This window comes from Taudactylus pleione, unplaced genomic scaffold (genome assembly GCF_031769625.1).
Source record: "Taudactylus pleione unplaced genomic scaffold, aTauple2 ptg000309l, whole genome shotgun sequence".
Classification (NCBI taxonomy): domain Eukaryota; kingdom Metazoa; phylum Chordata; class Amphibia; order Anura; family Myobatrachidae; genus Taudactylus; species Taudactylus pleione.
The window spans coordinates 9,527,581-9,554,860 of record NW_028284710.1 but is presented as its reverse complement, the minus strand read 5'-3'; the positions used below and the strand labels follow the sequence as shown (position 1 = coordinate 9,554,860).

The following is a 27,280-nucleotide window of genomic DNA, read 5'->3' as shown; positions in this document are numbered from 1 at the left end:
GGGTGGTAAATGGGGCATGGCAGCTGTCTCATCACTGGGAATCTTCTCTACTGTATATAAGGTAAGCACCATGCACTGTATCTTTGTCCTGATTAAGTTTTGCAATAAAATTAAACATTGACCACACGGAGGTACTGGTTTGTGTTAGGTGTCAATACAACATCCTGTGGTGCTGCAGTGTCCCCGGGCCGGCCCACTCTCTTCTCCAGCACTGGTCCCCGAGCCTCCACATCCTTCTCCTGGTGCAGTGGCTGCTGCAGAGTTCTTACCTCCTCCCATCCCGTCGGCAGCTGCTCGGTGTCCGGCGTCAGCTGCTGCTCTGTGCCCGTCTCCTCGGTGTCTGGCAGCTGCTGCAGATATGTTCCTCCTTCTCCTTCTGGCCTGGCGTTGGCGGCTGCTTCAGTGTTCTTACCTCCTCCCGTCCCGTTGGCAGCTGCTGGGTGTCTGACTGCAGCTTGCGCTCTGTGCCCGTATCCTCTGTGTCTGGAGGCTGCTGCTGATGTGCTCCTCCTTCTGCTTCTGGCCCGGCATCGGCGGATGCAGATTTGTGCCCAGCGACCTCCCCCTCCTCCTCTCGGCGCAACTGTCAGTGAGTGGCTGAGTGTCCCCCTCGGAACAGTGATCTGGTAGTATATATATGTGTTTATATGTATATATATATATGTATGTGGGTATATTTTATATATCAACCATTGTACCGGCACTCACTATGAATTTAGAGCAGAATACTTACTTGCCGGGGTGCTCATCCTGGGGTATGGAACCCCTCCACATATATCCCTCTGAAAAAACGTCACTCCCAGACTGTGGTAATCAATCAAAAAAACTCCAGTGCTTTACTGTGTAACAACGTTTCTGGGTTTTTCATCAGGACACACAAATTACATTATAACAAAAGATACATTTATACTTACAGACAGATGCCTCAACCCCACAGCGAACAGCCCGCATCCCCAGCGTTCGGCGTCCTACTTCCGGTTTCACCTATGACATCACACCGGAAGTGACGCCCCCCCTGGTTAGCGGACTGAAACTGTCGATAGGGAAACAAATAGATATGTTATACCAGTGTAAGATATCTTCAAAATTTTAGTAGACAATACATATATTCCAATATATAATAAATAATATTATAAGCAACTAAGTGTTGTTTACTTATATATTCAATATGACTGTGCTAGTGCAAATGAACTTTAACTAAAGTAAACCAAAAAATGTAAAAAATAAAAAAAAATGTGCTATCTTTAAACAGTGACATCTTGTGGTCAAAAAGCATAACTACACATATTGTTTATATTACTGAAAAAATACTAAATATATGTGTAAAATATAACCTCTTAATAAATTCTCAATGAATTCAAACATTGATCTACTAGCATAAAGGGATATAATAAATATTGATCCATTATATATAAAAAAATTGAACCATTATATAAAAAATGGACTATAATGACCTTACTCATGTAGTATAAGACCCCTAATGATTGTATCATACAAGCTACAGAAAACATAAAACACAAATAACAAGCTGTAAAAAATCAATTTACAAAAATCAATTGAGGTTTAAAGACTCGTTCATTCCATAAGGACTCACAGTATTTAAAGTATGTATCCAGTAACACTCTCTTTGGAGCAATCTTTTGGATCTATCACCAGGGAACGTGATCTATCATCCGGTAACGTAAAGTGGCCATAATATGATTGGCCTCCACGAAATGACGGGCCACTGCCTGTTCACTATTACCCTGTAATAGGGCTGCCCTAATGGCAGCCCTATGTTGGGCCATCCCTTCCTTAAATTGTCTCTCTGTCTTGCCCATGTAGCACAGGCCACATAGACACGACAAGAGATATACTACATATCTTGATGTGCACGTCAATGAATACCTAATAATAAAAGTTTTCCCTGTGTGTGGGTGACTAAATTTGTCTCCTGAGATAAGAAAACCACATGTGACACAGCCCAAACACTTATGACATCCAGGTTTTCTTGATAAAAAATTGTGTTTGGAAATGCCTGTGTCAGATATATCCGTACGCACCAGTAAATCTTTCAGGCTTGGGCCTCTTGTATAACTAGGCAATAATTTACTGTTTTTCAGTGCCTTCAGTTGTGGGTCTGACGTAACCATGGACCACAATTGTTTAACCTGTTTAGAAATTTCCTGACTTTTGTGATTGTATCTATTTACCCAGGGTAAACAACCTTCTTTGGCCCTGTTTTTATCCTTATCCAATAGGAGGGCTGCTCTATCAATCCCCAATGCCTTATATTTAGCGATTTCTACAATCTTATTGGGGTACCCCCTATCCTTGAATTTTTGAGCCATGGTATTCAACTGTGTCTTCTTTTCATTTGGATCATTATTGATCCGACAAACTCTCACAAATTGAGAGAAAGGTAAACTGGAGACAGTTGACCTGGGATCACAACTTTCATATTTTAAGAGAGTGTTTCTGTACGTCACCTTTGAAAACAACTTCGTCTTAATCATCTTAGCATCTGTACTTAGATTAACATCCAAAAAATGTATGTTGTTTTGACTAAAAGATAAGGTGAGTTTAACTGGGCTCGTAGAATGTTTGTGTTTTTCAATGATTTCTGCTAACATACTATCAGGGCCAGTCAAAAAAAAGTAACAAGTCATCTATATACCGCCAATATTTGTAGATATATTGGCTAACCTCAATGGAGCTGAAAAATAGCTCCTTTTCCACCTGGTACATAAATGCGTTTGCATATACCGGGGCTGCACATGAGCTCATGGCACAACCAGCTATTTGTATAAAAAACTGCCCGTTGTATACAAAATAGTTGTGTGTAAGGGTAAATTCTACTAGAGAAAGAAAAAACTCTATCTCCGGACCTTTATATAGTGAATTATCCCTAATTAAGGATTTAACCGCCATTAGGCCAGATTGATGTGGGATGCAGGTATACAAGCTCACCACATCAATACTGGCCAAGGTAAGGTTCCCTGCTACACTGTTCATATCTGTCAAATCCCGTAACAAAGAGGAGGTATCCTTCAAATGGGTGAACATGCCCATGATACATGATTGTTAATAAGCATCTATAAAATCGCCAATGGCTCACACAGAGAACCCCTGGCAGAGATAATAGGTCTTCCAGGGAGGCTCTGCGTGTCCTTGTGAATCTTCGCTATTGTATAAAACAATGGGGCCTTTGGACATTGAATTTGCAAATTTTTTTGTCTCCACTGTAAGAAAGCCCTGTGAGACTGCCATTGAGAGTTTCAGCTCAAGTTCCTTTTGGAATTTGGTCGTTGGATCTTGTTGAAGAAGTTCATATGTCCCTCTATCCGCCAAAAGTCTAGAGCACTCATCCCTATAATCATCAATGTCCTGCACCACTATGCCTCCTCCTTTGTCAGCTCCTCTGATTACTATATCACGTCGATCTTTAAGTGATTTTAGAGAAACTTTTATATATAATGGTTCAATATTTATTATATCCCTTTATGCTAGTAGATCATTTTTTGAATTTATTGAGAATTTATTAAGAGGTTATATTTTACACATATATTTAGTATTTTTTGAGTAATATAAACAATATGTGTAGTTATGCTTTTTGACCACAAGATGTCACTGTTTAAAGATATTACATATTTTTTTTATTTTTTTCATTTTTTTGGTTTACTTTAGTTAAAGTTCATTTGCACTAGCACAGTCATATTGAATATATAAGTAAACAACACTTAGGCCCGTATTCAATTTGAGGCGAAAGGCCGTTTCCGCGTGTTTTGGCGGAAACTTTTCGCCGATGACGTAATTTTTGCCTGTTTTGACTTTACTCCGTATTCAATTTGAAATGCAATGTAATAGGTGGAAAAGTTTCTCCTATGAATAGGAGGTGGAAAAAAGTGCAGAATTGGGGCTTTGGGGTGCAATGTTGCGGGAACCCCCGTGCAGCCATCTAAAAGTCCCACAAAGGTAAACTGTGTCAAAATAAAATAAAAAAAAACTTAAGAACACCCCCAAAAATTACTTCGAATTTGAGGGTGTAAAAAAAAATTGGGGGGGACAAAGTTAAAAACTAGTGAACTTGACTCTGGGGGGGTCCCCATGTATGCCCCAAGTGTTTATTTTGATTGCAGGTGCTTGCGACAGGTGGATTTTTCACACATTTTTCAACTTAACTTTTTTTTTAAATATGCTGGCCCCCATTTTCAAGTACCCCAAATTTGCTGGGATGTTATTTTATTTAAAATCACCAAATACCTTCAGCAAGCCAAATCGGGGGGTACCATAGCTAACCCCCATGTCAGAGCATCTTTTGGGGGATATCAGGCTGATTTCCCCATATCTGACAGTACTTTCTGCCTGTTCAAGCTTCACCGGGTCCCGTTTTCGCGTACTTTCAAATTGAATACGGGGTAAAGCGGGCACATGCGCGATACTTTTCCACCTACAAAACACGGGATGTAGGCGAAAAGTCTGGGAGGTGGAAAAGTATCGTGGGTCCACTCTAATTGAATATGGCTCTTAGTTGCTTATAATATTATTTATTATGTATTGGAAATATATGTATTGTCTTCTAACATTTTGAAGACATCTTACACTGGTATAACATATCTATTTGTTTCCCTATCAACAGTGTCAGCCCGCTGACCAGAGGGGGCGTCACTTCCGGTGTGATGTCATAGGTGAAACCGGAAGTAGGATGCCAAATGCTGGGGATGCTGGCTGTTCGCTGTGGGGTTGAGGCACCTGTCTAAGCATAAATGTATGTTTTGTTATAATGTCAGTTGTTTGTCCTGATGACGGGGGGAGGACCCCGAAGCGTTGTAACACAGTAAAGCACTGGAATTTTTTTTATTTTGATTACCTCAGTCTGGGAGTGACGTTTTTTCTGAGGTATATATATATATATATATATATATAAATATATATATGTGTGTATGTGTGTATATATATATATATATATATATATATATATATATACACTCTGCCACTAAACAAGCTGACAGCCTGTAGTGCAGAAAAAAACAGCACTCACGTTTAGATGAAGAATCCACAGGTTTATTCACATGTACAAGAAAAGAACATGCAGCATCAGCTAACAGTAGCCCGACGATCATTTCAACTGTCTCCCAGTTTTCCTCAGGGGCTAACACATATGAACCCTGTAGCGCTGATATACACAGAAAGGGCGCCATAATCAGTAAAGCACAGATCATGCTGTGTAGCCTTGGCCATGCCCCTCGGCGCTGGAATGGCTGCAAGGCGTCATGTGGGTGGGCGGGGTTACAATATTAACAAACCACCTCCGTTTTCAGTACGCACTGAGCTGTCAGTATATATACTGTAGCTAGCACTGTGGACCAAACAAATCACTACAACACTAATAGAGTATGCACACGTAATCACATGCAAAAATAGCATGTATTGCTCTAGGGCAGCAAGCAAATAGCTGCTGGTATCAACCTCTTAAACACCAACAGTCAACATGGAAATGAATTAGCCAGACTATAGACCAGCACCGGTAGCTCCACCAATCAATCACTAACATATCTTGAAAGAAAACATAACCTCTCGCATAATTAACATGGGCTATGTAAAATACTGGTCACATCTGCCATTATGAGGAACAATCTCCAAGGCCACATATGTGATACCATGTAGACAAGAATAGTGATGATGTCAATCAAGTATATATACAGCAAATCGTGCAGTAATGATAACAGTACACAACAAACACACTAGACAACATAACATCATGCCATATAAATGAAAAAGTCTAGCACATGGCTATAGAAAACTGGTTACACTGGCCATTATGGCAATGTCTCCAAGGCAACAAACGTGATACCAGTACTGTATGTGTACTATGACATTCAGTGAGCATAAGCTACCAACCACACATATCCAGGTCCCGTATGAGGCTAACGTTCAAGATAATGATGCCATTATGAAACATGTGGCCATGCTTCCAAGACAACTGGAAGAGCCTATTATAAAAAACAGCTAATTTTAAAGTCCTCATTAAGCCCGTTGGGTAAGAGACTGTTAATGCGATAAATCCACTGTAGTTCTCTTTGCAGGAGAATTTTCTCTCTGTCACCACCCCTTTGTAGCGGGGGAATATGATCAATAATGTGAAGTTGTCTGACAGTGTGGCCTTTATCCTTATCCTTTATCCTTAAGTGTCTAGCCCCCAGTAAGTTGGTCAAATCCTGTTTTTGGTCTGTGGCAGTCAAAGGGCCCACACACCCTGGTAAAAGTACAATTTATCAATATATATATATATATTTTTTTCTCCCTTCTTTTTTCTATACATGCCATGAGGGTCATTTAGTAAACTTGTATGTCACAGGTGATAACAACAAAATACTCTGGGCAAGCCTATAAATATACAGTGGCATATACATTAGAAGAAAGACACTGTCTCTACATATGAACGATTTGCTTATTTAAGCTAAAAAAGAAAATTACATTGTATTGCCACATGTATCTAAAAAAGGCTTAAACTGATGCACATGTGCAGCAGCTGAATTAATCTACACGGAGAAGGAGCTGTTGCCAGGAAACTGCACGGAACAGCAGATAATAAATTGTGTATCAATTTCTCTCAGAGCAAAGAAATAAGATCATTTGCCACTAAGGTTCTCTTTGACTATTGCTACATATTATAAACATTTCAATCATTGTTTGTCCTGAATAGATATATCTTCTCTGTGACCAAAAGTTCTCATGGACACAACAACTATTACTTTTTAATTCTTTTTTTAGATGCATATGTGCATGACTTAATTTTTTGGATATTTAATATATATTAGGGGTGTGCACCGGCCACTTTTCGTGTTTTGGTTTTGGATCTGGATCTTTCTTCGTGTTTTGGATCTGGATTGGTTTTGCCAAAACCACCCTTCCGTGTTTTGGGTTCTGGGTTTTGTGTTTTGGATCTGTATTTTTTTAAAAAAAAGCATAAAAACAGCTTAAATCACAGAATTTGTGGGTTTTTCTGCTCCTATGCTATTATTAACCTCAATAACCTTCATTTCCACTTATTTCCAGTCTATTCTGAACACCTCACACCTCACAATATTGTTTTTATGGCCAAAAGGTTGCACCGAGGTAGCTGGATGACTATGCTAAGCGACACGAGTGGGCGGCACAAACACGTGGCCCATCTAGGAGTGATACTGCAGTGGCAGACAGGATGGCAGTTTGAAAAACTAGGCCCCAAACAGTACATAATGCAAAGAAAAAAAAGAGATGCAAGCTGGAATTGTCCTTGGGCCCTCCCACCCACCCTTATGTTGTATAAATAGGACATGCACAATTTAACAAACCAAGCATTTCAGCACCAGGGTCTGCCACATGACTGTGGCTGAAATGATTGGTTCGTTTGGGCCCCCACAAAACAAGCTGGCAATTAATGTGTCCCTGCACAAACTGGCTCTACGGAGGCAAGATGTCGTCCTCATCCTCCTCATCCACCGATTCCTTGGATAAAACAGGAAAAAGGGATTTAGGTGTCCCTGGACTGCTTACGGTCTTAGCCAAAGTTTCTGAACTTGACAGTAACTTTTTATGAACGCGCTGCAGGTGCCGTATAAGGGAGGATGTTCCAAGGTGGTTAACGTCCCTACCCCTACTTATTTCACCTTTACATATGGTACATATGGTAAGATTTGGATAGAAATATTGCCAGACCAAAGAGGTGGAATGTTTGGTCTTCTGCCCAGGCATGACCGTGATGGGCTTTTTCATCCCACGGACAACAACTGTCTCCCCCGGAGCTTGATTTAAACAAACCACATCACCATCAGAATCCTCCTCGCCAACTTCCTCCTCAGTGCCAGCTACACCAGTATCCTCATCCTGTTGTACTTCAACAGTGACATCTTCAATTTGCATATCAGCAAGTGGATTGTGGGTGCTCCTTTCAGCACTTGCAGGGGGCGTGCAAATGGTGGAAAGAGCCACCTCTTCCCGTCCAGTGCTGGGAAGGTCAGGCATCGCAACCGCCACCACACTTGGACTCTCCTTGGGGATTTGTGATATCTTCTTAGAACGCATAGTTCTTCGCTGTGCTTTTACCAGCTTAACTCATTTGATTTTTTTAGTGGGAGGAGGGCTTCCATCGTCATGTGAAGCTGAACCACTAGTCATGAACATAGGGAAAGACCTTAGCCGTTCCTTGCCACTCCGTGTCATAAATGGCATATTGGCAAGTTTACGTTTCTCTTCAGATGATTTCAATGTTTTTTTCAAGGTCATTTTCCTGAACTTTGTCATTTGGGATTGTATGTGCCCTCTACTATGACATTGGGCATCGGCCTTGGCAGACGACGTTGATGGCATGTTATCGTCTATGTCATGACTAGTGGCAGCAGCTTCAGCACAAGGAGGAAGAGGTTCTTGATCTTTCCCTATTTTATTTTTATCGGAGAAAGTTTGGTCCTCCATTTATGTTATATTGATATATACGTGCGGCTAAGGCGCACACAAACACAGAAAATAATTTTTTATTTTTGTTGGAGACTAGTGCACTTTGTGGGTTACACCACCCTTTAAGAAATGAGCCAGCTGGCCCTTTACTTATGGGACACAGGCGCACGCTTGGCGCTGCTCCTTCGTTGATGCACGTGCAGCCACAGTGCACACAATTCACAAACACAGAAATTTTTTTTTTATTTTGTTTGGAGTGCCCTTTGGGGGTTACAGCACCCTTTAGCAGTCAATCCAGCCGGCCCTTTATTTATGGGACACAGGCGCATGCTTGGCGCTGCTCCTTCGTTGATGCACGTGCAGCCACAGTGCACACAATTCACAAACACAGAAATTTTTTATTTATTTTGTTTGGAGTGCCCTTTGGGGGTTACAGCACCCTTTAACGGACAAGCCAGCCGGCCTTTTACTTATGGGACACAGGCGCATGCTTGGCGCTGCTCCTTCGTTGATGTACGTGCAGCCACAGTGCACACAATTCACAAACACAGAAATTTTTTTTTAATTTTGTTTGGAGTGCCCTTTGGGGGTTACAGCACCCTTTAGCAGTCAATCCAGCCGGCCCTTTATTTATGGGACACAGGCGCACGCTTGGCACTACTTTGTTGATGCACGTGCGGCTACTGCGCACACAATTCACAAACACAGAAAATATTTTTTTATTTTGTTTGGAGTGTACTTTGGGGGTTACAGCACCCTTTAACGGTCAAGCCAGCCGGCCCTTTACTTATGACACAGGCGCACGCTTGGCACTACTTTGTTGATGCACGTGCGGCTACTGCGCACACAATTCACAAACACAGAAAATATTTTTTTATTTTGTTTGGAGTGTACTTTGGGGGTTACAGCACCCTTTAACGGTCAAGCCAGCCGGCCCTTTACTTATGACACAGGCGCACGCCTGGCACTACTTTGTTGATGCACGTGCGGCTACTGCGCACACAATTCACAAACACAGAAAATATTTTAATTTTTTTTGCACTTGGGGGGAGCACCCCTGATGGACAGAGCACCCCCTGGACAACACTACAGCACCCCTTTAGGACTGGGACTCTGCACAGGACTTTGGAGTGGACACAGCCCCTATGGACAACTGACTGCACAACACAGTCCAGCCAGCCCCTATGGACTTTGGAGGAGTGGACACAGCCCCTATGGACAACAGCAGCACAGCACAACACAGCCAGCCCCTATGGACTTTGGAGGAGTGGACACAGCCCCTATGGACAACAGCAGCACAGCACAACACAGCCAGCCCCTATGGACTTTGGAGGAGTGGACACAGCCCTTATGGACAACAGCAGCACAGCGCAGCACAGCACAGCACAACACTACACTGCACTACACTACACTACACAGCCCAGCCAGCCCTAACTCCCACCCTCCCTCTTCACTGTCCACAGCCGTGTGAGAAAATGGCGCCGACGCGGATACCTTATATAGGATCCAAAACCCGCGAGACCCAAGGCGGGATGATGACGTTTTGCCTCGATTTCAGATCCGAGTCAGGCGGGAAAAGTCGAGCCTGACTCTGATCGGCCTCGGATCGGGGGGCTCGGGGGGGTTCGGATTTCAGAAATCCGAACCCGCTCACCCCTAATATATATACATTTTTATAACTGAATATGTGGTATATTTTAATGGATATTATTAGTAAATTTTTAATGTATATTGCTGGCCAGCAACTGTTAAACCCATTGTAACATTAATTGTTACAACAATTTTTTGGCATATTTATTAAATATTTATCAGTATTGCTATTTTCAGCGCTTTCTTTTCCTTTTTTTTTTTTGTTTACCTATGAGGCCAGGAGTTTTTGAGTAGATCTCCTATTTAAAGAGCTGCAGAATCAGCCAATACTAATTGATTGTTGTTTTTTAATTAGATTGGCGCCAGGTATATCTTGCCTTTTCTTTGTTAATATTGGTGTAAAGGCTTGCTACATCTAATGTAACCAATATCGAGTGCTCATTAATCCCCGCCGCCTTTCCCAATTTTTTAAGAAAATCTGTGGTGTCAGATATAAAACTGTCAATATTCTTCACCAGTGGTTGGAGATAGAAATCCACTAGTTGTGAGAGTGGCTGACATAATGAACCCCTTGCCAAGATAATCGGTTGGCCAGGGGGATGTGACAAGGATTTATGCACCTTGGGGAGAGTGTATAGAATTGGTATTTTAGGGTGCATCTGTCTCAGAAAATCTGCTGTTTCGATACTGATGTACCGATTATTGACACCTAGGTTAATCACCTCATCGATTTATTTTTTGTATCTCCATGTGGGGTCATAATCAAGCCTATGATAGCAGACGATGTCTGCCAATTGATTATGGATCTCTTGGGCATAATCATCATAATTCATAAGTACAATGCCACCCCCTTTGACGGCAGCTCGTATCACAAGATTGGTATCTCCATTCAGCGTTTTGATCACATTCCATTCATCTAGGCCGATGTTATGGTATGAGATCCTGTTTTTCTATGAATGGTATAGTGTCCCTTTTTAGTACCCTCATAAAGGTGTGAATTGTGGGGTTCAATGTAGGCGGATCAAATTTACTTGCAGCTTTTAAATTGCTACATTCAGGCTCTGTGGTAGTGGGAGATTGTTGCAAGCCATTCGATTTTTGAGAAAAATAGTCTTTGAGGCGCAGTTGTCTATTCAGTTTGTACATGTCGACCTGCCAATCAAAGCCCTTCTGAAGAAGAGTGGGTACAAAGGAAAGTCCTTTTCCAAGTAAGGATATCTCTGCAGGAGTGAGAGAATGATTAGACAAATTGAAAATAACTGAACCTATGGGTTTATTTGATTCCTTTTTCTTGCTCCTCTTCCTCCCACCTCTATGGGTGGGTATAAGGATTTTTTTGGCGCCCTTCTATTCCTGTCAGATCTAGCCAGATATGTAGATTCCTGTCCCACTCTGGTTGAAATATCGGAATCGCTCGCTGATGTTTGTGACTGACTGTCAATGTCAGTAAATTGGACTCTTGATTTTCTTATTCCTTTCCTGAATTGCGGTTTGTATCTCCTCTGATCCAATCTGGAGAACCACGGATACATACTGTTTTTCTTATAGTCCAATTTAACCTGCTTGTACTTGTTCTTTTTAAATCTTAGTAGGTCACTCTTGAATTTCTCCACCTCAGTGTTCAATTTGGACAGCGAAGTATTCTCTGGCACATTCAGGACCATAAAAAGGTCAGATGACTCCACCTCCAGTATATCTTTTTTAATATCGGCAAGGTCTATGCCTACTTGCTCAATTACCAGGAGTATAAGGTCCTGGGAGCATTTGTTTAATATATTGCACCATTTGGTGCAAAATTCATTATTATGCCTCCCTAAGGTAGATTGATATGTAGTCTGAATCACCTAGGGATAAGTTGTTCTTTAAAATATTGTGGCAAAGTCTGACCATGTAGCTGTAGTTCTATCTCCCCTTTCCTCAATCTCAGGAGATCTTCAAGACATTCCTCAGGACTGTCTTTATTAAAGGCTAAATCCTGTGTCAGTAAATAGGATCCTCTCAGCATTAGTTGTATTAAATTGTAGAGTAGCTGTACTGTCTCTATTGTCCGACTGTGACATTGGAATATAATAGGAAGCAGATTGTACACAATACTAGTTGATAGCAATAAGTTCAGTCCAAAAATCATGAAAAGAAAAAAGTGAAATTCATAAAAATCACTTAGTATCACAAATGAGATCAAAAAATAGTCTGAGAAAAAAATAAATGTTGAGAATATAAGACTGTATGCAACAATTGTTGCATATAGTCTCCAAATATCAGGTGCCTATCCCAGAAAGAATTGTAAGTATACAGAACATAAGAGATGGCACTCTAATGGAGTTAACAGCAAGGGGGTGCCTGTTCCAGAAAAAATCATATAAACACTCTGCCAATAAATAAGCTGACAGCCTGTAGTGTAGAAAAAAACAGCACTCACGTTTAGATGAAGAATCCACAGGTTTATTCATATGTACAAGAAAAGAACATGCAGCATCAGCTAACAGTAGCCGACGATCGTTTCAACTGTCTCCCAGTTTTCCTCAGGGGCTAACACATACTGAGCTCTGTAGCGCTGATATACACAGAAAGGGCGCCATAATCAGTAAAGCACAGATCGTGCCGTGTAGCCTTGGCCATGCCCCTCGGCACTGGAATGGCTGCAAGACGTCATGCCACTAAACAAGCTTAAATGTCACATTATTGATCATATTCCCCCACTACAAAGGGGTAGTGACAGAGAGAAAAGTTCTCCTGCAAAGAGAACTACAGTGAAGGTATCGCATTAACAGTCTCTCACCCATTGGGCTTAATGGGGACTTTAAAATGAGCTGTTTTTTACAATAGGCTCTTCCGGTTGTCTTGGAAGCATGGCCACATGTTTCATAATGGCACCATTATCTTGAACGTTAGCCTCATACGGGACCTGGATATGTGTGGTTGGTAGCTTATGCTCACTGAACATCATAGTACACATACAGTACTGGTATCACATTTGTTGCCTTGGAGACATTGCCATAATGGCCAGTGTAACCAGTTTTCTATAGCCATGTGCTAGACTTTTTCATTTACATGGCATGATGTTATGTTGTGTTGTGTGTTTGTTGTGTGTTTGTTGTGTACTGTTATCATTACTGCACGATTTGCTGTATATATACTTGATTGACATCATCACTATTCTTGTCTACATGGTATCACATATGTGGCCTTGGAGATTGTTTCTCATAATGGCAGATGTGACCAGTGTTTTACATAGCCCATGTTATTATGTGAGAGGTTATGTTTCTTTCAAGATATTTTAGTGATTGATTGGTGATTATGGCACCCTTTCTGTGTATATCAGCGCTACAGGGCTCAGTATGTGTTAGTCCCTGAGGAAAACTGGGAGACAGTTGAAACGATCGTCGGGCTACTGTTAACTGATGCTCCACGTTCTTTTCTTGTACATGTGAATAAACCTGTGGATTCTTCATCTAAACGTGAGGGCTAGTTTTTTTCTACACTACAGGCTGTCACTTTGTTTAGTGGCAGAGTGTTTATATGATTTTTTCTGGACCAGGCACCCCCCCCTGCTGTTAACGCCATTAGAGTGCCATCTCTTATGTTCTGTATATATATATATAAATATATATATATATATATATATATTAAAATTCCATACACAAAAAAACCTTACGGTTTCACATGTCCCATTAAGGCTGCTTAGAAAGGATCTGAAATTTCACAAAACCTATGGAATTTCTGCCACTCAAACTTCAAAAAGCAATGAAATTAAGATCATTAAGGCTAATGCCTTAATGGACGTGTTCCTTGCATAATACAGATATGGTATGCCATGACACCATGTGGTTAACTGCAGATTCAGCACTCTCACAGCGTGAGATTGCTGTCACTCACAAAATGATGGAGCTGCTAATTCACAGAATTGTGTGCTCAATGGAATACACACATGCAGTCTATGCAACTGAGGTCTGAGCAGTTATGTGGCACACACATCCCACTCAGTGCCACAAAAATTTCACTGTGTTCCAAACATCCTTCTCAATCCATCTCATTCATTATACACATTCAGCTTCCCAATTGCTAAAACTATTGTACTCTGTCTATACATGTACACTATCTTCGCCTGCTATAACTTCCCCAATCCCTACAGCTGTGCTAGTCTGCATGCCCTCATCCATACCAGTATGTCTTTCCCCATGTGCACCACCCTGTCTTCCTGAATCCATGCCACTGTTTTTCCTTCCATCTGCACCAGTGCCTTGCCCCCAGCCACGTCACTCTGTCTTCCTCTTATCTCTGCCACACTTTATTTCTCCATCTGCACCACTCTCTCCCCCCCCAACCATGCCACTCTGTCTTTCCCCTCCCACCCATACCACTCTGTCTTCCCACCCATTTGTACCAATCCGTCGTCCCCGATCCCTTCTGTTCTGTGTTCTCCCATTGTGCTAGTCTGTATTCCTCACCCACACCAATCTGGCTTTACCGATCTGCGCTGCTCTGTCTTCCCACATCCATGCCACTCTGCACCTCCCATTCATGTTGCAACTGTGCCACTCTGTCTCCCCCCATGTGCACCGTTTCCACCAATCTGCATCACTTTGGCTCACCCCCATCTGTACTGCCTAATCTTACCCTCTACACGCCATTCTGTCTGCTCCATCCACACCACTCTGTCTACTTCCCTCACAGTGGCGTAAATTCATCCCAGATGCCCGGAGGCAAGTTTTAATTTGGTGCCCCCCTAAAAAAAAACTGAAAATATATATTGTGCATATCTATCTATTACATATGTACACTAATATAAAATAGCCTTAAGCGGGGTGCATATATTGTGGGCAATGGAGGAGGTGCTGGCACCTGATGGCAGGTGCCTCCATTGTCTCCCTGTTCCCCCATCCACCATACTCTTATCCCATCTGTGCAGCTCTATGTTCTGCTCAGACCTCAGTTGCATAGACTGCAGGTGTGTATTCCAATGAGCACACAATTCTGTGAATTAGCAGCTCTACCATTTTGTGAGTGACAGCAATCTCACTCTGTTAGAGTGCTGAATCTGCAGTTAACCACATGATGTCATGGCATACCATATCTGTATTATGCAAGGAACACGTCCATTAAGGCATCAGCCTTAATGACCTGTTACGATCCTCTAGCAATTGCTAGGACCGAGATGGAGGTGTTGGAGATATGTGGCAAATCGAAGAACAAACACAAGAAGTATAGTTAAATCATGGCAATTTACTAAATAAATGATATGATGACCAGTGAAAACACAACATGTCAATGGTGCAATAAGGAGCTGAAACCATAGGACAGTCAATAGAATATACTGTATGTTTACAGTCCAAACTAAAGTTGTTAAATGGCCAGGAAGCCTAGTAGACAGCTATGCTTGAAACATGGTGAAGAAGCAGGATTGCTGGATGGCCTAGCAGACAGCGATGCTTGAAACCTGGTATAGAAGCAGGATTGCAGTATGGCCTGGAGGGCCTAGCATCAGCAATGCTTGAAACCTGGTGTAGAAGCAGGATTGCTGTATGGCCAGGAGGGCCTAGTAGACAGCGGTGCTTGAAACGTGGTGTTGAAGCAGGATTGCTGTTTGGCCTTAAAGGCCTTGTAGACAGTGGTGCTTGAAATGTGGTGTTGAAGCAGGATTGCTCTATGGCCTGAAGGGCCTAGTAGACAGCGTAGCTAGAAACGTGGTTTAGAAGCAGGATAGCTGTATGGCCCGGAGGGCTCAGCAGACAGCGATGCTTGAACCGTGGTATAGAAGCAGAATAGCTGTATGGCCTGGAGGCTCTGTAGATAGTGATGCTTGAACCGTGGTATAGAAGCAGGATAGCTGTATAGCCTGCAGGGCTTAGTAGACAGTGATGCTTGAATAGAAGCAGGATAGCTGTATGACCTGGAGTCTCTGTAGACAGCGATGCTTGAACCGTGGTATAGAAGCAGGATAGCTGTATGGCCAGGAGGGCTCTGTAGACAGCGATGCTTGAACCGTGGTATAGAAGCAGGATAGCTGTATGGCCTGGAGGGCTCAGTAGACAGCAATGCTTGAACCGTAGTATAGAAGCAGGATAGCTGTATGGCATGGAGGCTCTGTAGACAGCGATGCTTGAACCGTGGTATAGAAGCAGGATAGCTGTATGGCCTGGAAGCTCTGTAGACAGCGATGCTTGAACCGTGTTATAGACGCAGGATAGCTGTATGGCCTGAAGGGACCTGCAGACGGCGTTCATTGAAACGTGGTATAGAAGCAGGATAGCTGTATGGCCTGGAAGGCCCTGGAGACAGCGTTGCTTGGACCCAGGGTACTTGGGTCACTTAAAAGCTGGTGAGCAGAATACAAGCAGCATGTAGAAAATATAGCTGGAAGTCTGGATGCACAGAGAGCAGCTTGCATAACCAAAAGTTCCACATGAAAACTCTATAGCCGATAGGGCGGCGACAGTCCAGGAAGTTCAAATAGGATCAGCTGCCAATCAGGCAACACTAGGAGGAAACACGTGAAATCCTCCGACGTCTGGGTCTCCTAGCAACCGGCAACCTAGAAGCATTGTCAGGAGCAGGAGGAATACTGGCAGGAGATAAGTCCTAGACTGGACTTGTAACATGACCATAATTTCATTGCTTTTTGAAGTTTAAGTGGCAGAAATTCCATAGGTTTCGTGAAATTTTAGATCATGTCTAAGCAGCCTTAATGGGACATGTGAAACCGTAAGGTTTTTTGTTTATGGAATTTCATAGCTTTTTTAAAATTTATTAACCATCAGGGTTTTGATGAGCAAACTGGGCCACCTGCAGGGCAGAAGGTCAACAAATAGGTACACTAACTAACTTTAAAAAATTAATGTGTAATAAAAAAAAGACGGCCCCCACAGCACAACCAGCATCAAGCTTTTGAGCTCCAGTGCTGGTTGTGCTAAACACAGGGGACAAACAACGCAGGGGTTCCCTGTATAAAGCACAACCAGCACCAGGCTAATCAGAGCCAGTCCTGGTTACCAAAATACAGAGGACAAATGATCTAGGGGTCCCCCCAAAAAATGGAATTCTCCCGTAGAGAATTCCGGAGGAAGGGGGCATGGTGTTTAAGGGGCTACACCTCAAAAGCTATTGGGAGGTACAGAGCTAAAATTTGGCATGGGCTGGTAGAATTGTCGCTCGGTGCTGCATGCCAAATTTCAGGGCAAAAGCATAAAAATTGAGGGCTTTGGAGTAATCTAAATTTCCAACTGTCAGTTTTTTCTGACACTCAATTAGGACCACTTTTCTGCTGTTCTCTATGGTGGATTTTTGGGAAGGCATAACTCAGGGTAGGGGCCAAATTTAGACTTGGGGTTTGTTTTATTAGGTAACAGTTGTTCAACGGTAGGTGCTTTTGGGGTTAATGTAATTGAGAAAGTTACAGTTTTAAAACTATTACCTCACAAATCTGCCATTATAGAGATAGGAAGTTTCAACTTGATACGCAGTCTCAGTGGCCCCTGTATTTCCCAGTAGCAACAGACTCTTTCTAGCAGGGGAGTAATGCCACAGCCAGGGGAGCCCTTTCACTGGGTGCCCCAGCCGAAGCATCACCCCAGCCCAGGCCGGGGATCATTGAGGAACTGAGGACCCCCCCAATAAAGTGGTCCCCCTCCTCAGGGCAACCCAGGCTGATAGCCTGGGGCTATCCCCATCACCCCTGGGCAGTGAGTGCTGGGTTGATAATGTAGTGTAGTGCATATAAAAATATAAATATTGTCTTTTGCAGTAGTACTACAGGTCCCAGCAAGCATCCCCGCACACTGGTACTTGGAGAATCACAAGTACCAGCAGGTGGGGCATTAAGGGTCTGCTGGTACCTATAGTACCCCTCCAAAAGAAATATTAAAATAAAACAAACAGACACAGTTTTTAAAATATTTTATTTAGCTGCACCTTCACCTGGGGGGTGGCAGCCTTTAAGCTCTTTTCCACGGCCACCGCCCATCCGCTGAGGCGCCATTTTTGAAAAGGGCACGCTCGGTTCTCACCATTGAAGTCAATGGTGAGAAAAGCTCATTGGCTGAGAGGCGGAAGGCTCACCTCTCTCAGCCAATGAGTGCTCCGCATCGGGATTTCTGAACTGAAATGCTGGGTGGAGCTGTCATTCGGTTAGTAGTGTTCTCTAAGAACACTACTAATGTCCGAGGGTCCGCGTTTTTTCGTTTGTTTTTTTTGCCAAGACACTGGATTGCTTTGAAGAGGACAGATCCACGCATAGGAGGAGGTGAGTATGGAATTTTTATTACAGGTAATCCATTGGATTGTCTACTGGAGAAGAGGACAGAATGGCTTCAGGGATACATAGGTGAGTATATGAGATAGTGTGTGCATGTGTGAGTACATGTGTGTGTGCATGTATGTTCTAATAAAATTTTACATTTCTAAGGTATGTGTTGTGTGTTTTTTAAAATTGCTTTTACTGTGGAAGTACAGGTACCAGCAGGCTCGTAATGCCACGCATGCTGATACTTGTGGTTCTCCAAGTACCAGCATGCGGGGGAGGCTTGCAGGGAACTGTAGTTCCACAGCAAAAGACAATATTTAACTTTTCTTGCACCACACATTACACAATCAATCTGGCACCCAACGCTCCAGGGGTGCCTGTGTAGCCCTAGGCTATCAGCCTGATCCGGTCCTGGAAATACAGGGGAAAAAATGAGTAGGGTCCCCCTGTATTCACCAGAACCAGCACTGGACTATTTCTAACGGGGGGCTGATGCCACAGCCAGGGAAGCCCTTTCATCAGGCCCCCCAGCCGCAGCATCAACCCTGACCACTAGTCAGTCCAGGCCGGGGATCCCTGAGGAGCTGGGGACCCCCCCAATAAAGGGGTCCCCCTCCTCAGGGCACCTCAGGCCTAGGCTGATAGCCCAGGGCTATCCCCAGCACCCCTGGGTGGTGGGTGCCAGGTTGATTGCGTGTAGTGGGTGGCAGCCTGTATCAGCTTTTTTGTGGCTGCCTCCCACTAGGACTTCTGATGTCTTCACCAGGTGGGTGCCAACCTGCCAGGGCTTTGGCATCTTTGCCTAGTGGGCGGCAGCCTGTGTCAGCTCTTTTTCATGGCTGCCGCCCACTAGGACTTATGGCGTCTTCGCCCGGCGGGCGCCAACCCGCCAGGGCTTCGGCGTCTTCACATAGTGGGTGGCGGCCTGCATCAGCTTTTTTTCATGGCTGCCTCCCACTAAGACTTCCGGCATCTTTGCCTGGTGGGAGCCAACATGCCAGGGCTTTGGTGTCTTCACCTAGTGGGCGGCAGCCTGTGTTAGCTCTTTTCTTGGCTGCCTCCCACTAGGATTTCTGGTGTCTTCGCCTGGTGGGCGCCAACCCGCCAGGGCTTTGGCATATTCGCCTGGTAGGTGCCAACCAGCCAAGGCTTTGGCGTCTTCACCTAGTGGGCGGCAGCCTTTGTCAGCTCTTTTTCGTGGCTGCCTCCCACTAGGACTTACGGCATCTTTGCCTGGTGGGCACCAACCCGCCAGGGCTCTGGCATCTTTGCCTGGTGGGTGCCAACCCACTAGGGCTTTGGCATCTGTGCCTGGTGGGCGCACACCTGCCAGGGCTTCTGACGTCCTCACCTGGGGGGTGGCTGCCACCTCTCCAGGGCTTCTGTGGTCCTCTTCAGGTGCTACCACCTCCAAAGATGTCGCGAGTCGTGATTGGCTCGCAGCGTCCATCTTTGAAAATCAAAGATGGCCGCCTCAAGCCAATCACGGCTCGCGACGTCATCGTCGGCGGCACCCGGCAGCTGCGGGACCGGCTCCTGTTCATGTGTCGGCGGTGGACCTGGATCCGAGAGGATCCAGTCCCCATCAGCCATTCTGCCGAGTACGGCAGCAGCACCCATTTAAAAAATGGTGCCTCAGATTGACCCTCCACTGCCGCTGGGTCCCATCGACACCCGCGCCGCTCAGTGGCAAACGCAGGATTTTCAGAGGGGGGTTTCCAAATGCTTAATTTTAGAGCGAGTGTGGCCTGTCAATGAAGAGAGCAGAATCAGTGCTTAACCAGCTTTAATAAGCATCATACAAAGTGTATTGTGTGTAATAATTCCAGCATATACAGTGTGAGGTTCTGATTTTGTTGTGGACCCGGGGTGGTGATAGGAGCAGACACAGAAGCAGACTTAAATGAAAAAGTGGAGTTTTTAATAAGTGATGTAGAATATATGGGAATGACAAATTAAAAAGTCCAGGTATAGCACCAAAGTGCACTTGATAATTGTAGTGAGGGTTAATGGGAGAATGTCCAGATAGTGACAGGCAGGAACAGTCCAGTATAAAAGTATGGTGAGCTGTAACAGAATGCAGGTATGATGAGCTGTAACTGAATGCAGGTATGATGAGCTGTAATGAATACAGGCAGAGGTAGTGAAGTCCAGCTGGGAATGAATGGAGGCAAGGTGCAGGAAAACAACAGGTTCAGGTACTCAGGCAGGTGAGAAGGTATACAGAGGGTGCAGGGTAAGTCCACCAGGTTGGAGCAGGCAAGGTTCAGGCTAGGAGCATTTACAAGCAGGCAGGTAAGGCACAGGTACTCTCAGCGGCAGCTGAGAAACACGTTGCACTGGCAAAGGAAGGAAGGCTCTGGACCTTCCTAAATACTCAGTGCCGCGCTGTGACTGGCTGGAATGAGCACATGACCTACCAGGATTGGACAGTTGGAATCACATGGCCGCAGGCAAGATGGCGGCGCACATGCCAACAGAATGGAAACACTGCCATAGATCACCAGGCCTAGTGACAATGTGCCCACACAGAACCACGCACAGCCAATGCCCCTGGCCAAACACCAGCACCGCTGCCAGGGGCCCCCCGCCATAACGACCTCACAGGTAATACCCGGTGACTATCATGCCAAGAAACCCTGGCCATGACATACAGGACCAGTGATCACAGTAAGCCAGTAGATGCGGCAGCATCCTGCCTGAGCTGAATGTATTTATTTTAGATGTGGGCACCATTCTAGACTATAGGAGCAAGTCCGGGAGCCTGGAGGAGCAGCAGAAGAACCTATCACTGCCCTGGACACATATGTACATATTGGGCTTTATAGCAGTGCATCTCTAACAGTGAATGTTTTCCATATCTTCTAGTTGGTGCACAGGTTATTTATTACTGGATGATATATGTTAAAAGATCCACAGGTGGTGCTAATTATTTCATTTGTGATACTGAGAAGAACATGCATCACTAGTAACAATCTATTATATTACTATTTTTGTGGTCATGGTGTGGGCTGGGGAGGGGGGTTTCCAGGCAGATGGAAACCCCCCCTGCATTTTCCTATGCCACTGTCACCCGTGCCACTGCCGACACCCGTGCCATCGCCGCCACTGATGTCCCCACCGCCGCCTCCGTGTCCCCGTTGCTGCTACCATTGGTTTTCCAGCACCGCTATCGCTCGCAAACGATGGACATCTTTGTGCACCCAAGTGAAGCCATAGTGAGAACACCTGCTGGAGGCTGCGCAACAAGTTGAAAAGTCCTATCTTTATAATGGCACATTCTTGAGGTAATAGTTTAAAAACTGTAACTTTCTAATTTACCTGAACCCCAAAAGCACGTACCCTGGCACAATAGCTACCTAATAAAACAAACCCTAACTCTAAATTCGCCACCTACCCTGAGTTTTGTCTAATTGAGAATGTCAGAAAAATGTGACAGTTGGAGCTTTAGATTACTCCCAAATCCTCATTTTTTATGTTTTGGCCCTGAAATTTGGCAAGCAGCACCCAGTGACAGTTCTACGCGGCCATGCCAAATTTCAGATCCGTACCTCTAACAGCTTTTGAGGTGGTCTGTCAATTACCAGAACTACAGTATACCATAAAAGATTTTATTTTTATGGTATATGGTGTTTAAAAAAAAAATTGCGTTGGAATAGTTTTAAAAAGATGTTCTTGACCTAATTCAATCATAAAAGAAAACATTTTCGGAGTGGTTTTTGGGAAAAAAAATTAGTCAATTAAGTGGTTAATGTCAACGGCTTTGCCACATAAGTGTACTATTACCCTAGGTGCCTGTAGGAGGGAAAAAGATATCATGTTCCTTCAGATCCTGAGGATCGATTGTTGGTTCACTATGCTGTACTAAGGTTACCTAGGTTTGGGTGTACAGTATGCTCCGAATCAAGGATAGGGTGCCTTCTTTTCTAAATTGTTTAGGTGCATTGAGTGACTAGTCCAGGGTAATCTCATTATAGCCAAGGACTTTAACATTATCCTTGACCCAGGTCTTGATAAATATATCACTCCCTTGTTATGGCAGGTTAAATGGTCTGTTAAATGGTTTAACTTGCCTTAACAAGGGAGTGATATACATCCTCGGATGTAGAAAACAATACATAGGTAGGACAATCCGTCCACTTAAACAAAGAATAGGAGAGCACCTCCGCAACATCAAAAAGGGGAGTAAATGTTGTAAAGAACATCCCATTTCATTAAAAAATTCCATCATTCTGACCACACAGGATTAGATTTCACTGCCATCAAACTGGTTAAACCAAATTGGAGAGGCGGCAACTACACCAAACAGATCAACAAAGACGAACTCAAATTAATAATCACAATGGACACTTTAACACCAACGGGATTAAATATTGATAAAGAAGTGAGGTCCATCATTTGTAGTTGATCTTTACGCAAACCTACCTTGTCAGTACCACACTCAGATTACCATACAATCATAGTCACCATACAATCATAATTCAGTCTCTGCACAAGTACAATTACCATAAACACACCCACTATAACAGGTGAATCCGTTTCACCAACCATATTTGTCATCATCCCCCAGATCTATTCCAGGATGAGTTACAGGGACATGGTTATGTCACTCTGGTAGCAAGATTTAAACATATATCTGGAAATGAGGGGTAAGGAATGGACACCAAAATCAACCTAAGAATGTGTAATTAGATACACTATATTTCAATTCATACATACAGATATGAAGGAAACAAGGTAGAGCAATCATGAGATATATGCACATTTAATTGACCCCACAAAAAAGTCACCCCCATTCATTTAGATTTGAACGATGAGTGTGTAATTGACAACGACAACCACCTATCAATTAGCTGGGAAAGCTACCAATCACACCAAAAGGCGGGGACAAACCACCTTATTTAACCCTACCACTCATTTAATGCCAGAATCGCATCTCCCAGAGGAAGACCCTAAAGGATAGAAAAGTGTTGGAGACACATCTGTACATGAACCACTATCTGACCTGCTATTTCTAAGTTACCTGACATACTCTAAAGAACTGCCGTATACCCTGCCACTATTTGTGTGAATATTGAGACGGGACCCGATCACGTGACCAAGTCACGACCACATGACACGGAAGTAGGGGAAGATTAAGAATCCGGAGCCATGTAGCAGGACCGCTCACAGCAGGAGACGCGGACATCGGTCAGGAGGAGGAGGGATCCAGCCACGATGAGTTATGGGAGGCAGGTGAGTAATCTGTAGCAGAGGGGGAGCCAGGTTGAGATCGTGAGTGGTCAAGACCGGCATTCCCCCAGTGTCGATCTTGTTATCATAATCATAAACGTAACCCCACTGCTGATTTGTTAAATCAGATTGATTCTTTCCGGGGCCAGCTAAATACCCTGCTCTCCTGGAGAGCTGCCTCCACTCTACAAAAACTACAGCAATGTTTCTATGATAAAGCTGACAAGTCTGACTCAATGTTGGCTAGAAAGTTAAGACAGAAACGTGCTCTAAATTGAATTTATAAAATTAATTCTCACCATACTAATTCCATTACTTATGTTCCTGTTGCAATTGTTCAAGAATTTAGGCAATTCTACACCTCATTATATAATCTCCTGGCCCCTTCTCAAGGTGACTCTCCCCGGTTTGGTGACCTGGAGATATTTAGCTGGCACCCCTCTCCCCAAACTTACTCTGTTCCAACTTTCCTCTTTAAATGCTGTTATTACACAAGACCAAGTCCGGCAGCCATTAAATCCATCAAAGGCTCCTCTGCCCCTGGACCTGACGGTTTCACGGCACAATACTATAAAAAATTTGCTGAGATTTTAATACTCCACTTAACAGATCTTTTTAATAAAGTACTGGATGGAGCATCCTTTGACTCTGCCATGACACAAGCAAATATTGTGGTGATACCAAAGACTGGGAAAGACCATTCATTGTGCTCTAGTTATCAACCTATTTCCCTACTTAATGTAGACCTAAAGCTCTATGCTAAAATACTGGCCACTAGACTGAATCCCCTTCTACCATCCCTAATACACCCTGACCAGGGGGGTTTTATTCCCGGGCGGCAGGCCCCCAACAACACTAGGAGGACTATTGACCTAATACACACCATTCATAATTGCAAAACTCCCTCCTTGCTGATGTCATTAGATGCAGAGAAGGCCTTTCACCGAATCTTATGGCCATTCATGTTTGGGGTCCTTCGATTGATGGGCTTCTCTGGCAAAATCCTCCAGGGTCTCTTGGCCCTATATTGCTCTCCCTCTGTCACTGTCTCTGCTAATGGTTTTACCTCCATCCCATTTGGAATATGTAACGATACTCGCCAGGGTTGCCCCCTTTAACCACTTATTTTTGCTCTCATTATAGAACCCCTGGATGCTAGAATCTGTGCTAATTCAGAAATATCTGGAGTGTATGTTGGGTCCACAGAGCACAAATTGGCTTTATATGCGGATAACGCTTTGTTGTTCATCACGAACCCGCTTACTTCACTCTCGCCTACCCTGATTGAGCTCGAATTATACGGTAAGTTCTCTGGTTATAAGATTAACCTTGATAAAACAGAAGTCCTTGATTTTTATATTACAAAAAATGTTAAAGTTTCTTTGGAAAGTCTCTTCCCATTTAAATGGCGTCTCCAAAAGATTAAGTATTTGGATATATTTATAAACAGATGCTACCATCAACTCTTCCAGGCTAATTTCCCCCCTATCCTCTCCCAAATTAAATCAGACCTTGTTTTGTGGTCCTGTCACTTCATTTCCTGGATAGGTCATATTAATGCATCTAAAATTAACATCCTGCCTAGACTCCTATACCTCTTCCAGTCTCTTCCTATACATGTCCCCCCTATGTTTTCAAATTTCTTCAATCCCAGACAACTAAATTTATTTGGGCAGGTAAGCGACCACGGGTACGTCTCCGAATCCTCCAGAGATCCACTCGGGTTGGTTGTCTAGGTATCCCTAATGTTAAACATTACTATTTTTCTGCACAGCTCGCTCAATGCATCTTATGGAATAACTCTGGTAGAGTGTGGGTTCAGATTGAGATGGAGGCTTCAGGCTGCTTTCTCCTACTTCCCTCCTCTGGCTCCCATGGGCTAGTCGCCCCAAAAAATTTGAGACCACCTCATAATTTCCCATTCACTGTCACTATGGGATACATCGGTCTGAAAATTCGGCCTTTCTCCATCTCCCACCCCAATCATCCTACTGTTTAACTCTTTAGAAATCCCCCTGGCATGATACCTTCAGCTTTTCTCCCTTGTCTAACAGGCGGTATTAGATTTGTAAACGATCTGACCCATGACACATGAGCTGGCCTGGGAGTGGGACATGGGTGAATCCCTTGACCCTGATGATTGGGAGATTAGAAAGAGGGCCGCTTATAGCTCAATCAGCGTTAGTATAAAGGAGAATGTTTACAAAATCCTCTATAGATGGTATCTGGTCCCCTCCCAATTGAAAAAGATGTTCCCCGATACATCCGATAGATGCTGGCGTAGCTGTTCGTTAGAAGGCACTTTCTTCCACATTTGGTGGAGTTTTCTGAAACTTACTGGTTTCTGGTCAGACATTAGGAATTTGATCACTTCGATTATTCAACTCCCGATCCCTCTGGATCCTACATTTTTTCTTTTAATCTTATCTATCTCGGTTGCCACTTATCAGCAAAATAAATTAATTAGGCATATTCTCTCAGTGGCCTCCTGTCAACTGGCAGCTGACTGGAAGCAGTTATCGCCCCCTTCCCTTCAATCAATTATTAATAGGGTCTGGACGGTCCAGCGTATGGAATTTATGACCGGTATCCTTAATCATTCTTCCAAGTATTTTGACAAGGTTTGGGGCCCCTGGATGTCCTTTCTCAATGCTAGTTCCTCATTCTTTCCCCCTCTCTATTCTTTCTCTTTGACAGTACTAGCCACGCTGTCCCCTTTCTCCTTCTTTTTTCCCTTATATACTGTTCTCTAAATCTTTTATTGTTTTCTTTCTCCATAAAATTGTATCCCAGTGTCACTTATATTATTGAATACTTTTATTGTGTATTTCTATTGCTATTTTCAGAGATACCGTATGTATTTCTGTATGAATATTTTTCTGTGTTTTGTGTGGATCTATAATAAACATACCTTTAAAAAAAAAATGACATTTCTCAATATAGAATCAGCCTTATTCCTGAAACAACACTGACTGTAGAAGTGCTAGGACATTTGAACAAAATCCAGTCTCTGGATGCTGAGAGAAGGGCTCCTGGATTTGCTGATGTGATTGCTGTATCTACTGAATTAATTGACGATTGTAGCTAAGTATTATAAATTTACACTTTTATATTCAATTTGTTTGTTTAAGTATCATTTCAGGGAATCCACTCATCTGGGATCTCTTAGTCTGAACCCACCTGAAACATTTAGCGAGACAGCTAGGAGATCCCATTTGGACCCCCAGAAAGTGCTATATACTGTATTATGTAACAAAATATTTAAACAATTATTCAGTAAGAAAAAGAGAGCAAGGTTTCCTTCATGGCTGACTAGATCTCGACCCTGGGCTGACATGATGGAAACTGCCTGTAAATACATGCAACCAATCAGAACTGTATCACCTTTAGCAGATTTAACAATGTTGATTAAGTATGTATTCTGAAAATGAGAGTCGAGCTGCACAGGTTGCCTGTGAGCTGGTCTCACAGATGCAGGAAATGACAGTATAATCCCAGGAACACTGTACCAGTGAATTGCAGACTCAGTTTGAACAATATGTGATAAACAGAGTGAACCGTAAGAAACAGCAAGGTACAAAAATCAGACATGATGCTGCACAAATACGTACTTCATACTGCTCAGAATTGGGAACAGCTAGACAGTGATTCTGAGGTAGAATATGAGAAAGATGTAACGGGGCAGTTGCGCCCTGTTAGGCATACTACTCGTACATCCACATAGGAGAGTAGATAGCAGCAGCAACAGGTCCTAGCAGATGGGATAGCTATGGACTCAAATAATCAACCTTCCATGTTACC

At 43.5% G+C, this 27,280-nt stretch overlaps 1 long non-coding RNA gene across 1 annotated transcript; it reads left to right on the top strand.

Moving 5' to 3' along the window:
* Nucleotides 1-26,561, top strand: LOC148511407 (uncharacterized). Its single transcript, XR_015868741.1, has 3 exons — nucleotides 1-61; nucleotides 24,623-24,781; nucleotides 26,423-26,561. It is a non-coding gene; the product is annotated as an uncharacterized LOC148511407 (long non-coding RNA).
* The last annotated feature ends 719 nt before the right edge of the window (nucleotides 26,562-27,280 follow it).